Source organism: Bidens hawaiensis, unplaced genomic scaffold (assembly GCF_021521415.1).
Source record: "Bidens hawaiensis isolate Kalapana, Puna unplaced genomic scaffold, B.hawaiensis_p1.1 tig00022572_1, whole genome shotgun sequence".
NCBI classification, from domain to species: domain Eukaryota; kingdom Viridiplantae; phylum Streptophyta; class Magnoliopsida; order Asterales; family Asteraceae; genus Bidens; species Bidens hawaiensis.
In genome coordinates, this window is record NW_027505028.1 from 58,362 (window position 1) to 73,464 (window position 15,103).

Here is a 15,103-nt window from a genome sequence, read left to right on the forward strand (position 1 = left end):
GTGAAATCGAATCAGCGAACCATCTATCTATTGATTTCTTGTTATGTTACCTCGGAAAATTTGGCAATTTATTAGTAACTGGTGCAGCATTAGCCTCGTGTTCTTAAATGTCATCATATCGACAGTCAACATGAGGACGAAAAACAAAGCGATTCATGTGGCAATTCCGTAATTCTCACGACATGTTGTGTTTATGGAAGACAAGAAACGAAGCTCTCTTTGAGAACAAACATGCTTCAATCAACAAAATCAAGAAAGACATCAAGAGATTAAGCTACATTTGGGTGAAAAGTAGGGGAAAACAAACAGGATTAGAAACAACGATGTTATTTTACATTTTAATACTTTGTTCTAATTGGTGTAATCGATGTAGAGAATCGGGTGTAATGTTATGTTCTAGTTTAGCTCCTTGCTAGTCAAAATGATTTTTTTTTTCCTTTTTTAATAATAATAATAAATTGGCCGTTAAAAAAAAAGCTAGTGAACATGTCATGTATAGAGTAATTAGGTATGCCTAATCAAGTGTCGGCCTTTCAAGGAAAGTAATGCAAGAATTTAACTAAAGAACTTATAAACTAATTAATAAATTACCAAAGATTAAGGGATGTTTTAATTAAGATAATTAAAAGTAATCAAGTGGCAAGAGTAAAAGACTCAAGAAACAATAATAGACCAAACATTCATACGAGAATGACTCCCACTAACCAACGATAGTAATAAAGTAGGAATGAAATTCAAAAGTGCAAATAGAATATTGTAAAGGTAGGGTACCAAAAAGACCCAAATACCCTTAAGTACCACCCGCGGGTCACAGATAATGTTCTTATAAGCCACCCGCGGGACATATGGATCACCCGCATATCACGATAGAGGAGGAACGTTCTCATAACACGCGCGGAAGCATCCGGGCATCCTCAAAAGTCATCCGCAGGACAAGACATATGTCCGCATAAAACAACTGGAAGACAATGCCAGCGGGACAGCTGTCACCACTCAAGGACTCTCTAGAAGAAGGCTCATGATTCTTACTTGGGGAATACGTGACATATTAGCCAATGAACAAAGGACACCTGGCCAGGTTGTTATAACCGTGCACATGGCCAGGGTGCGATTCGTCCTATCATTTGGCGACACGCGTCTAGGTTGTTACGCCCATGCACATGAGACGTATAGCTCAACCTATCACAAGAGGACACGTGTCTAGGCGGTTATCAAAGGCCTTCTAGAAGAGGACAGCTGCCCCAATCATCTTCCATCATCCTTCGGCTATAAATACCTTGTCAAACGGTATGAGGTAATCACTCACTCGTCTATATTCTGACTGCACTTAGTCTATATACTTCAGTACTTTCTCCGTTACGAAGGTTACTGATTCTCACGCCGGAGGGTGGTTACAGGAAGACCCCCTTCTTGTCCTTCCTGTAACGAGACTCACGGTGTCTGTTTTGCAGGTTCCGGTCACTGGACTTTGGGAGGTTGTACTCATATCTTGGTTGTAATTATCGTATCCTACCTTGTGGACTCATTAGATCCAGGACCCATACCCGGGGAGTGGATCCGTGTTTCTTCATTGGCGCCATCCGTGTTTTGTGTTAGAACAGCAATAGTTTTCGTTGGTTTTTCGGTTCGTTTGATATGAGTAAACTTCTTGAAGGGCCGACGGGAACCCCTGCACCTGATTCACGTGTACTAACACAGAAGCACCTCCGGGTCTTAGTGTTTTTGCACATATTACGACTTCAAGTGGCCGTGTTCTTAAGCGTGTCACAACTCCGGGGTCAAGAATCACTAATGTAACACCTGGGGATTTTACACCAGAGAATGCTACAACACCAACCGGTCCTACTACCACAGATATGGGACGTGGCCCGGAACCAGAAAGTTCAAATCTGGGTAACCTCAGACGGATTACGGAAGAAACTCGACGAAAGCGGTCAGTGTTGGATCTGGAAGATGATTCAGGTGACTCTGACGTGGCGAGATCTCATCAACGTAATTCCAGATCTAGAGGACATTTAACTCCTGAGGAGTGGCTTCATGTACAGCAACAAAGTTTTGTGGCCGAGTATGAGCGCAGAAAACGTGATGAACGATTTCATGCCCACACTTTGAATTGCGAGGAATCTTTCAGGAGATCTCCTTCTCCTCCGCCAACAGTAAGAGGAAGTCAGCTCCGTTACAGCCAATCGACGGAACCAGAGTTTGGTGAATTACCAAGGTTACGTCCTCGTCCTCACATAAACATGCGGATGCCATCTTACTTGGAAGAATTTGATAGTTACGACTCAACTTACCAACCAGGAGAATACAGTATGTACACTGGTGATAGTAGGATGAGCTCACGGGCAAGAAGTAGTCATCCGCAGGGCATAATCTGTCACACCGAATACCATAGCAATGCGGAACGAGACTTTACCATACCATACCTCCTCGCGGCCTTTGCCGAAAAATCAAAATTCATTGCAGCAATTGCCACTGCACCCTTCCCTGTCAATGTCAAAATACCTACATCAGTAGGCAAGTACAATGGTATGACTGATCCAAGTGATCATCTCCAGAACTTCGTGGCAGTAGGTGGTGTCAGTGGTTGGACGCTCCCTTAATGGTGTCATATGTTCGCATTGACACTAACAGGGGCAGCAAGAGAATGGTTTGAAAAGTTACCCGATGGTGAAATTTCTAGTTGGGACGATCTGGTGAAAAAATTCTCTCAGCAGTTCAGCCAGCAAAAGAAACATACGCGAGACCAATCAGAAATTTTAGATGTTGTCCGCCGCGATAACGAGTCCATAGAAGATTTTATCACTAGGTTCAACGACGAGAGCTTGAACATCGGCGGAATCAGTAAAGACATGCTTTGCGGTGCCTTCCGCAAAAACGTCAAATGTGATGATTTAGTCTGCACACTTACGGGCAGAGATGGAATGCCAAAAGAGTGGGACGACCTTATGACTGTAGCAAAGGTGTATGCTAACAATGAGAAAACATTGAGGAATGGTAACCCGAAGCAAAAATTTAAATTCGAATTTCGGAATCCGAGACCTAATAGACAGGCGAAAGGCCCTATCTGGTCGAGGCTTCAGCCGAGTGAGGAAGTGTCAAAACCATTTGATGCAAGATCCCTCATAGGCAACAAAAACAAAGCGGGACCAGCAAACCGAGGCCCCAATAATTGGACTCCTCTTTCAAAGACTCCCGCTGAAATTCTCACTACAGAAAATATAAATTTCAGGAAACCACAGCCACTGACAAGAAGGTCATTCTTAGATGCTAAGAAGCATTGTTCGTATCACGATGACATCGGTCATAATACGAATGAATGTAGATCATTGAGAAATGAAATTGAAGCGGCTGTTAAATCTGTAAAACTCGGGCACCTGGTAAAAAAGGGGAAACCTGATAATGGTAAAGCGCCCGTTCGGGACATCCAAGGATCGAGTAAGAAGCAAATTAAAGATTTGAACTTTCATATGATACAAGGCGAATCCCATACAAGGAATAAGAGGAAAGAGTCTGATGATGAAGAGTGGAAAAATGAGCCAGTGATCTTCCCTCGAATTAAAGGGGGCCCGAACAATAAGAATCCCCTGATCATCACTGCTCTTTTCGGGCATTATCGTTCTCATTACGTCTTCTTCGACACCGGCAGCACATCGGACATCATGTATGAACAATGCTTTGAACAGCTTGACGAAGAAGATAAAGAAAGATTGAAACACCCATCCACGCTCCATTGTCGGGATTTGGAGGGGAAATAATGCATCCGCGAGGGGTAATTTCATTCCCAGTTACCTTGAGCGACGGAATTCATTCGAGGACTGAAGAGGTCGAATTTCTGGTTTTGCCAGCAATATCGAAACATGACATCATTCTCGGACGAGAAGCAATTGGTGACTTCAATGCTCATCCGTCCACAGCACACGGTGCAGTAGGAGTTCCGACCTGCACTGGTATAGCAATAATTCACATCAATCGACATTGCTTTGCAACCGAGAGCTCAAAATCTAGCAAGTTCCCAAAACAAACTTTGAGAACCGAACCAGAAAAGTGGGTCTTGAACAAAGATTTCCCCGATCAAACTGTAACAATTGGACCTGCTATTTCCAAGATAGTACGGACTTTTTTAAAACAGTTATTATCAAAAAATGTTGACGTGTTCGCATGGCAGCCCGCGGACATGACTGGTGTCCTGCGGAACATTGCGGAACACAAATTAAGGATAAACCCGTTGTTTACGCCGATTGTTCAGAAACAACGTAAGATGGGTCCGGAACAGACAAAAGCAATGAACGAGTAAGTCCAGGACCTCTTACAGGCCGGGATCATCCGTCCAATCCGCTATCAGACATGGGTTGCTAACCCAGTCATAGTCCCCAAGAGCAACGGGGCGTGGCGGATGTGCATTGATTTCAAAGATCTAAACAAAGCATGTCCTAAGGATTGTTATCCCTTACCAGAGATTGACCTCAAGGTTGATGCTGTGGCACCATTTAAATTCAAGTGTTTCTTGGACGCCTACAAGGGTTATCATCAAATCCGCATGGCAGCAGGAGATGAAGACAAGACAGCATTCCGCACCGATCAAGGCACCTTTTGTTATAAAATGATGCCTTTCGGACTAAAGAATGCGGGAGCCACATATCAACGATTAATGGACATAGCGTTTAAAAACCAAATTGGTCGAAACTTAGAGGTGTATATGGACGATCTCGTAATCAAAAGTGTCGAGGAAGACCAGATGTTGAGAGACATTGAAGAGACATTTGAAACTTTAAAAAGTATTAACATGAAGCTGAATCCAGCTAAATGCCATTCGGGATGGAAGAGGGAAAGTTTTTGGGAGTGATTATCACGGACGCGGGCTTCAAAGCTAACCCAGACAAAGTTCAAGCTATAGCCCGCATGCCTTCCCCATTTTCCCTCAAGGAGGTTCAGACACTCAATGGCCGGCTCGTTGCTCTAAATCGTTTTTTGGCAAATCATGTAGCCAAGTCTCATCCTTTCATCTCAACTCTAAGGAATTACCTCAAGAAAGCACAATTCAAATGGACCGCGGAGGCGGAACAAGCTTTGTTGGAGGTTAAAAAATATTTGATGGACTTGCCCACGTTAACAGCACCTCACGTGGGAGAACCTTTAACGTTGTATTTATCGGCATCAGACATTGCCATCGGGGCCGTCCTTCTGACACACTGAAAGAACGTTCAAACACCGATCTACTATGTCAGCAGAACATTATCGGACCCGGAAACAAGATACTCCATGCTTGAAAAACTTGTTTTGGCGCTGGTCTATGCCGCCCGTCGCCTCCGCAGATACTTTCAAGGGCACTCCATCAATGTTTTAACCTGATACAAGCTCAAAAATGTCCTCAGTAAACCAGAATTGTCTGGACGCTTGGCCAAATGAGCCATCGAGCTAGGTGAACACGCAATAGAATACAGACCTAGGCCAGCAATCAAAGGACAGGTATTGGCGGACTTCATCACAGAAGTCCCGCATCACAAAGAAAAAGAATGTTTAATCGAGCAACAACCCCAACTACCTCCGGAATCAGGACAGATTTGGTCTTTATTCACGGACGGAGCTTCAGGCAGTGAGGGATGTGGCGCAGGCCTCAGGCTAGTCAATCCCGAAGGCCATGAGTTTACATATGCCATAAAGTTGGATTTCAAAAGTACCAATAACGAGGCAGAATATGAAGCTTTCTTAGCAGGCTTACGGATAGCCAAAAAGCTTGGGGTTAAACATTTGGAAGCTCGGGTAGATTCCATGTTGATTGCGGGACAGATCAATGGCACGTATGAAGCAAAAAATGATTTCATGGCTTCATATATGTCACAGGCAAAAGATTTGATGCTCCAGTTCTCTTCCTGCAAAGTCATTCATATAAAGAGAAGTGAGAACAAATCCGCAGATGCTCTCAGCAAGTTGGCTTCAACAAACTTCGAACACTTTGCCAAGGACATCCGTATCGAGATATTATATCGTCCGTCTGTTCTACAACATCAAGTTTTAGTGATCTAAACGGGAGTGGAATCCTGGATGACACCCATTATGACATACTTGTCATCAGGAGCACTCCCAGAGGGTAAAACAGCGGCCCAGAAGATAAAGCACAAAGCCTTGAATTATCAGATTCTTGATGGTGTTTTGTACCGACGTTCCTTCCCCGGACCACTACTTCGATGTGTGGATGCCGAGGACGCGAACTATTTAATCCGAGAGATTCACGAAGGCATTTGTGGTGTTCACGCTGGCCCGCGCATGGTTGTAGCCAAATTAATGAATGACGGATACTATTGGCTAGGAATGCATTTGGATGCTATGCAAGAAATAAGAAAATGTGATTCATGTCAACGTCATGCACCTAACACGCTACGACCAAAGAACGAGTTAGTTCCAGTCACTTCGGCTTGTCCGTTCTAGAAATAATGGGACCCTTCCCCGAAGCCCCTGGACGAGTCAAATTCTTGATAGTAGCAATAGACTACTTCACGAAGTGGGTAGAAGCTAAACCGGTCGCCTCCATAAGGGCAGCAAGCGTTAAGAAATTCTTATGGGAATTCATAATATGCCGGTTTGGTCTTCCTTTGGAACTCGTCAGTGATAACGGAACTCAGTTCGCGGACAATGGGCTACAAGAATGGTTAAAAGAATTACACATTTCTCAAGTCTTCACCTCAGTAGCTCACCCGCAGGCGAATGGTCAGGTTGAACGAACCAATCGGACCATCAAAGAAGGAATTAAGGCCAGATTAGGAACTAAAAGGACGGGTTGGGTTGATGAATTGCCCCAAGTGTTATGGGCTTTCCGCACTCAGAAGAATTCCAGTAATTCCGAAACCCCCTTTAGTTTAACTTATGGCACAGAGGCCATGATTCCGGCTGAAATCGGAATACCATCCGCCAGAGTACTCATGATCGAGGATAATGATCATGAACTCCGGATGAACCTTAACCTCCTTGAGGAGAGAAGGGAATTGGCATCAATCCGCGAGCATAATTATAAACGCCAGTTGCAAAAATACTAAAACTCGCGGATCCAAAGGTGCAAATTCGACGCGGGAAACTTCGTCCTCCGCAGTAACGAAGCCTCAGGGCAAGAGCCCCCGGGCAAGTTGGCCCCTACCTGGGAAGGACCTTATAGAATCTAGAATGTTCTATCTAAAAGTGCCTATAAACTAGAAAGGTTGAACGGGACGGAGATCCCCAGAACTTGGAATGGGGCCCAATTGAGGAAATGCTACATTTAGTAAATTTATCTTTTGACCTGCGCGCCTAACTAGATGTTAAGAACCTTTGTAATTTCATTTCTTGTAAGTCGGCTTATGTCTTAGTTATGAAAATTTTCATTTCAGTTATTCGAGACTTATATTATCATGTAATCCTTTATTGGCATACAAAGAAGACCCTACAAACACTTATATTATGACAAATAAACAAAGTGTACGGGGTGCAAAATTAAACTTTCTTTATGTACACAAATGGGATTACAACAAGCAAAAAAGATCAGTTACAAGGACAGAAAAATTTTGGGCGCGGCATCTTCATGTTTCGCATCATTGCCCCCTGCATCTTCTTCTTCATCCTCTCCATCAAGCTCAAGAAGAGTCCTTAACTGTTAAATGCTATCCTCCTTATCAGCAAGCTCGGATATCTGCTCTGTTAAAGAAAATTTCAAAGAATCAAAGTCTTTTGATTTCTGTTTCAGAATGGCAGCAGTATCTTGGCCGGCCAACACATACTCCTAAGGAAGCCTAGAAGTTGAGCCAAACTGGTAGCCCTCTTGGAAACCCAGTTGACGGCCAGCTTGTTTAGAAGCTTTCAGGAGGATGGCAACGCAGTTCCCAAGCTCATCACTAGCCCGAACATCGGCGATAACCTGTTAAAACAACCGTATATAAGTAACTCTAAAAACACTTAGATTATTTATGACAAGTAAAAGGTACATACCTTGGGAATAGCCTCTGCCAATAGCCATTTTTGGTCCACCTTGGCCCGGACAAGCTCCATTTTGTGTTTGGCGCATTCCAGATGTGGGCCCAAGTATTGAAGACCGGGCTATTATGTTTCTAGAGGCCCAAGATCGTGCAACAAAGGGTGGCCCACGAAAACGGCCATAACTTGGCCCACGAAGCTCCGTTTCAGACCCATTACCAGTCGAATCGAAGCTTGAGATGAGAAGCACATTGTGGCAAACGCCTACGGCGATTGGCCCCTGTCTGAAGCCCAAAAACGACTTCTAAATAAAGTTATGGGCCTTTTATTGTTTTTTCAGCACTTTTTACGTTTTTATTTTTGGGTTTGTGTTTGGCCCATGGCCCGTTTTAGGCCCATTTCGTATTAGAACTCTTATTTATATGTTGGTGATGTAAGATGAACAATCAGACTTGAATATTAATAAATTTCGTTTTTCTCTTCATTTTCCCTAGACCTTTGGATGGGATTTGGGAGTTTTGAAGTTCATCACGGGTATTCACTGAATCAACGTGATTCGATCTTCGTTTTGTTTACCCAGCTGCATCACATTCCAAGGCTTGGTCGCGGTTTCTGACGTTAAGATCAGTCAAGCGCTTATCCTTGGCTGCGGATTCAGCTTGAAGGGCCTCCACTAATCTAGCTTGTTCGTCCAATTGTTTCTGGAGAACAGCCTTGGCTTCATCAGCATCGGACCGAGCAACCTTCTCCGCCTCCAAGGCCTGGCTAGCTTCCCTAGCTTCATTAATAGCCTTAAGGGCTTCATCTTTGGCGTTGGAAGCAGAGGTTGCCAGTTCATCCCATTGCTCATTCATCGCCAACCAGTCCCTGGTTATTTCATGGGTAGTGGACATAGTATTCGCCAAGTAATAAGAATGGGAGTTCAGCAACTCTTGGCGGATACTAAGGCGACGTCTCTCCTTTTCACCATGAGGAAGACATTCCCCCAGGAACTCAAAACATGTGTTCACGTCACGGAATGTCGAATCTCGACGTAAAGACCAATTAGGTTAATGCGGGGTAGGGTCTTCCTCCTCAGAAGTGGGAGAGGTTTGGGAAGCATAAGGGAACGTGCTTATGCCCCCTTGATCCCTGAAGTGGTAAACATTACAAGAAGGCGACGCCTTAGCATGAACAGTTGCGTCGGCCTCCTTCTTCTTTAATGGGGAGTCGTCCGCCACAATAACAGGATCTGTAGCGGTGTTAGGTGGTGGTGGCAGACGAATAGGTGAATCCTTCAAACCCGAAATACCCTCAGAAGGGTTATCCAGGTTCACTGTTAAAACATTTATGAAGGGTTAGGAATATTCCAATACAAATAAGATAATAAAGTACAGAGAGGTTTTGCATACCTAATGAAGGGTCTTCAGCATCGAGTTGTTCCAAACGCGCTTCTAAGGCGGCAGGATTTGTCTTTTTGGATTTTTTCTTCTTTTAGACAATCTTTACCGGATTAACCTTACGTTTGCCCGCCACCTTAGAAGCACCAGCGTCAACGACCGGACGATCACCCTCAGCAGTGACATCCTCAGAAACAGGTCTCTTACATTATGCTACATTGGTAGCATCGTCTTGATCCGCTGTCTGGTGGGACGCAGCTCGTTGACGGGTAAGACCTGCAATTGAGCCCACAACTTTGTTAACAGCAATCGAACATACTTCTCCGCAAAGTGATGACTCCTCGATAGAAGAGAAGAGCACAATCACTCTGCTAGAAGTAATAGCAGTCACAGGTTTGGGTTTCAAAATGCCCTCACATTTTTGGATGCAATATTTAACATATGCCTCACCTTTGGCATACATCGCCTCGGAAAACTTTGGGTTCCGAGCGAAAAGCTGTGGGAAACACAAAATTAGAACGGGTGCGCTCAAGAAATGACGCATCCCTTTATCGATCAGACGGCGCACCATCATTCCTCCCTTGCGATCCAACAAAGTGCTAAAGGCGGAACCTTCACCTACACAAAGCAAGAAAACAAGTTAGAAGATACTTGATGACAAAACAGAGATAACAACAAACTTACTCTTGTTGGTCTCCTCGTAATACGGTTCCAGGTTGGGAAACGGCCACAGGCGGCTCATCTTTGCACACACCATCGCTCCTTAGTGGATTGGGCGCATGGGAGTTGGTGTGGAGATCAGCGTTTGATACCATGACTGATCTTCATGAGCGGAGGCCGCAACCACCGGCATAGCCTCTTTTGCCTTTCGTTTATGCATCGTGAAAGGAATGACATCCTCCCGGATCCGGAAAAATTTGGGTTTCCATCCATGGAGGCTACGGAGCCATTCCGTGCCTATAACCCTCTTTTCCACAGACGCAAAGCTATACCATCCGTCACGGAAGGTCATCTTATAAAAAACGGCGAACATGCCAACAGTCGGTTCAAGGTTGTGAGTCTGGCAACATAATTCTAAGTGTCAAATCCTCAACATCCCGAACGGATGGATCTGGAAAATATGAACCCCATAAGTTGTTAAGACCGATTGGACAAATTTGGTAATCGGAATCCGGAAGTTCCCCGTGGTAAAATGGTCCACGTAGACGGCCATCTTCTTCGGAGGAGGATTAGTGGCGATAGAACCACTAACAAGCCGCTCCGGTTCCCACTCCTTCGTTAGTCCATACACGTTAACAACATCATTATAATCCTCTTCTCTAAGGCAGACTTCAACCTCACCGATAGAAGGGGTACTCTTTTTCTCTTTAGCCATTTCAATTTTAGAAAAGATTAAGAAATCTCAGAAGGGCGAAGAGATCTCAGAGAAGATTCAGAAGTCTCAAGTGTTTGAAGGAAATTTGAAAGCGATAAAAGTTGAATAAAATCCACAAGTGGTTATATTTATACTCATCGCAATTAATGCGATCCATAAAGAGCCAGAGGAGAGAGAAGCCGCGGACCACCAGATGGCTGACACGTCAGACGGGAAATTCAAGATAATGAAAACAAGCTGTCAAAAGTGTCACACACATCTTATCAGTTGTCCTCAACGAACTTCTCTCTCCGCCACGTCACCATAGGTATCCAAACTTTCAAACACTCAAAAAAGAGATGTAAAATATCAAAAGTATTTTCTAAAGATATTTCCATCAGACAAGTAAAATATCCACAAATGACAAAAGAAATCGTCCTCATTAATTATCCAAAAAATAATTACAAGAAGGAAAAGAAAATATTACAAGATAAGCAACATTAACGCCTACCCTAAGGGTTTGAGGCTGCTGGGTCTTCCGGAGCCTTCAATGATGTGTCTTCTGAAGAATCGTCCTCAGACTCCTCCCCAAGATAACTCTTTAAAGTTGTACGCCGTCGTATATGGAAGCAAACTCCGGAAGCATATCTTGTAAAGGAAACACTAAAGCGTCATGTTCCTTGAACCGGTCAACACGATCTTGTTTGACATTTACGCCATAGAGCGGATGATCTTTAAATGTGCGGTTACTTCGCGCGTAGTTCACTCCTTCATGGAAACCCGTAACACGCCTAAGTGATGAAGAAGCAGCCATCACATTGGCAAAACTGTCATTTATCTCCTTACTTCCTTTGATATGGCGGACGACTTGGTAAGACAAAAACATAAGTTCCCTAGTATAAAAAAGTGAGAGTAAAATAATAAGCAATAAAGAATAACTTACAGCATCAACGCCCCGAGTAAGGAACCATTGGCGGTCATGCTCCGCACATTCTGCCCGCGCTCGGAACTCCTTTGATTCCGCGATGGCTTCCTCATGGGCTTGAAGGAGAGAGTCATAGGCAATCTAAATTTCAGCAGCACTTTGGTCTTTAAGTTCGACTCGCTCATTCTGTAACTTCAGCTCCGTCTCAAGATCATGAATTCGTGCACCCTGAAGGGCCACTTGATTTTCCAGAGCTGAGTTTGTTTCTTGGGCCCGGACCAAGTTATCCTTTTCCTTTTGAGCTTTCGCTCGAGCAACCTCAAGAAGGGAATTTTGCTTCTCACAAGCTTCCTTCCATCGACGTGCCGCACTAGCATTACGATCTTGCTCACTTTTGAGGGCATTCTCCGCATCAGCCTGCCTCCACTTAGAAGTTTGAGCAGCAATACGATGCTACTCAGCCTCTTTCTTAGCAGCCTCAGCGGCCCGTCTAGCCTCTCCCACTTTCCCCCCCAGAGTACGCCACTCACTTAGGACTTCTTGGTTACCGGCTAAAGCATTGGCCAGGTGGTAAGCCACATTGGTATGAAGGTCATGGCGGGAAAGATCACGCTGGTATGCCATCTCAACGGGGGGGCGTGCAGTGCTCAATAAACTCCATACAAGTCCTCGGTTGGGAAAACCGAGAACCATTAGTAATGCCCCATGGAGGGACAAACAGCTCATGTTTGTCACCTAAGCCCGTATCCCCATAATAACGGGAGCCTGAAGGTTTAAGGCGAGGTGGGGGGAAGGCTGTTGTGGAGGAGGAGACTCCACATTCCTAACATTTTCCTCATTTATAGCAGGATTGTCCTGCTGATCACCAGCACCACCCCCAGCTTGAAAACGATAGTCAAAACGAGTATCAGTTTCAGCTTCCCCCATCGAAGTATCAGCTGGCGGGGTTGGCACCCTATCTTCCATGATATTTTCAGTTGAAGGAAAGGTCGACGGACCCCCTACGTTGATGTCACTCGGAGGAATAGACAACTTAATTTCCGCCTCTCCCCTTGAAAAAGGGGAGGATGGTTTTTCAGTATGAGGAGTTGGAGTAGATAGCCTCTCCGATATATCCTCACTAAAGATCAACGGATCTACATAACAAAGTTATACTTAGCCAAACACTCATAAAAAAGAATACATTATTTAAAGGTTGACACGTACCTTCAACAGTGTCAAGGCGGTCAGCAAGGCTATACTGTGGCTTCTTGGGACGATGTACTTTCCGTTTTTTCTTCGATGGTCCCGCCTCAGTATCCGCAGCCTTCACGTTCGTGTGACCCATCTGAGAAGCTAAGAATGCTCTCTTTTTCTCTAATTCTGCGAACAAAGACTAGACAGAAGAAAATTCAGAATCACCCTCGTCTGAGTCCTCTTCTTCTTCCGAAGCGGAAAGCTGAGAAGCATCTCCATCATCATCACTTGATGATAAGATGACAATCGTTTCGTCGGAAGTAACGACAGTAAGGGGAGGAGGGTTTAGAACATACACACCTGTTTCAAAGGTGGCATTCGAAGTCACAGGTTCAGCTCGAACCTTTTTCGGAAACAAAAATTGGGACTTAGTTTTCTCAAGTATAGGTTGGTCCCCCGCTTCGCGGATACTCTTGCGGACACAACCCCGGTCCCCAAAAAGAACGTTAAACATGGAACTCCGACCTGAAAAGACAGAAACTCGATCATAAAAGTATTCACAAAAATGAAAAGGCAATAACAGACAACTTACGCTCATTAAGATCCGCAAAAATAGGTTCCATGAACTCCGTCGGCCACAAACGGCTCATGCCCGCCCACACTAAAGCTTCTTCCGGCAAGGCACGCATGGGTGAAGGCTCCATGGTAAGAATACGGTACCACTCATGACCTTCATGAGTAGCTGTGACAACCTCCGGAAGGGCGGAATTCACAGGACGACGAACCATGGATAGTGGCACCACATCCTCAGATATCCAGAAGAATTTGCTACGCCAGTTTGTAGGCAACTTTTCACCTTCATACCCAAGACTTCGATCAGAAAACCCTTGACACGTATACCAACCATTACGGTTAGTAAGACGGTAAAAAACTGGGAATCGATCTATGTGAGGAACCATATCACGTGATATACATACAAATTCATAATGACGAATTCGCATCATAGCACGCGGGTGCAATTGGGATAAATGGATCCCATAAGCAGTCAGAAATCTTTCAAAAAATTTTGTTATGGGTCAACGGAAATTCCCATAAGCAAAATAATCAGCATACAAAGCCATCTTCCCAGGCGGTGGGAAACTAGCTATAGAACCCGGAGATGGAAATTCCGGTCCCCATTCAGGAGGAATACCGTACGTCTCCAGCAACTTTTCATACTCTGAATAGTCCCATGACACTTCTATTTCGCGACTTCAGTCTGAACGTTCGACATTGCAAATAGAATTGGGTAAGATAGAAGAAAGATATATGAAAATTCAGAGAGAATTTACAAGGTAATCAGAACAAAAAGTGATAAAACTTCGAAAGGAAGGAGTCCCTCCTTATTTATACCCATCACAATTAATGCGATGGGATATGAACAGTAGAGAGAGAAAAACACCACCCAACCAGTACTTGCCACGTCACGCGGGAAATTCGAAAAAGAGAAAAAGTTGTACAGTCGGGTACAGTGACAGCCGTCAAAAACGTTCCATCATCTGTTCATGCGCCTTAAAGTGGTCAACTTGTCCTTTTTCATGATTATCCATACCAACAGAAGATATTTTCTACCTAATTTCCGAACAACAAAAATTCCCAACATACATTAAGTCTAGAATTTCACCCGCATAAAGACTTCACATGGAAGAAACACTGGACTGGGGGGACTTGTAGAGGTAGGGTACCAAAAAGACCCAAATACTCTTAAGTACCACCCGCGGGTCACAGATAATGTTCTTATAAGCCACCCGCGGGACATATGGATCACCCGCATATCACGATAGAGGAGGAACGTCCTCATAACACACGCGGAAGCATCCGGGCATCCTCAAAAGTCATCCGCAGGACAAGACATCTGTCCGCATAAAACAAGTGGAAGACAATGCCAGCGGGACAGCTGTCACCACTCAAGTACTCTCTAAAAGAAGGCTCATGATTCTTACTTGGGGGATACGTGACATATTAGCCAATGAAAAAAGGACACCTGGCCAGGTTGTTATAACCGTGTACATGGCCAAGGTGTGATTCATTCTATCATTTGACGACACGCGTCCAGGTTGTTACGCCCATGCACATGAGACGTATAGCTCAACCTATCACAAGAGGACACGTGTCTAGGCGGTTATCAAAGGTCTTCTAGAAGAGGACAGCTGCCCCAATCATATTTCATCATCCTTCGGCTATAAATACCTTGTCAAACGGTATGAGGTATTCACTCACTCATCTATATTCTGACTGCACTTAGTCTATATAGTTCAGTACTTTCTCCGTTACGAAGGTTACTGATTC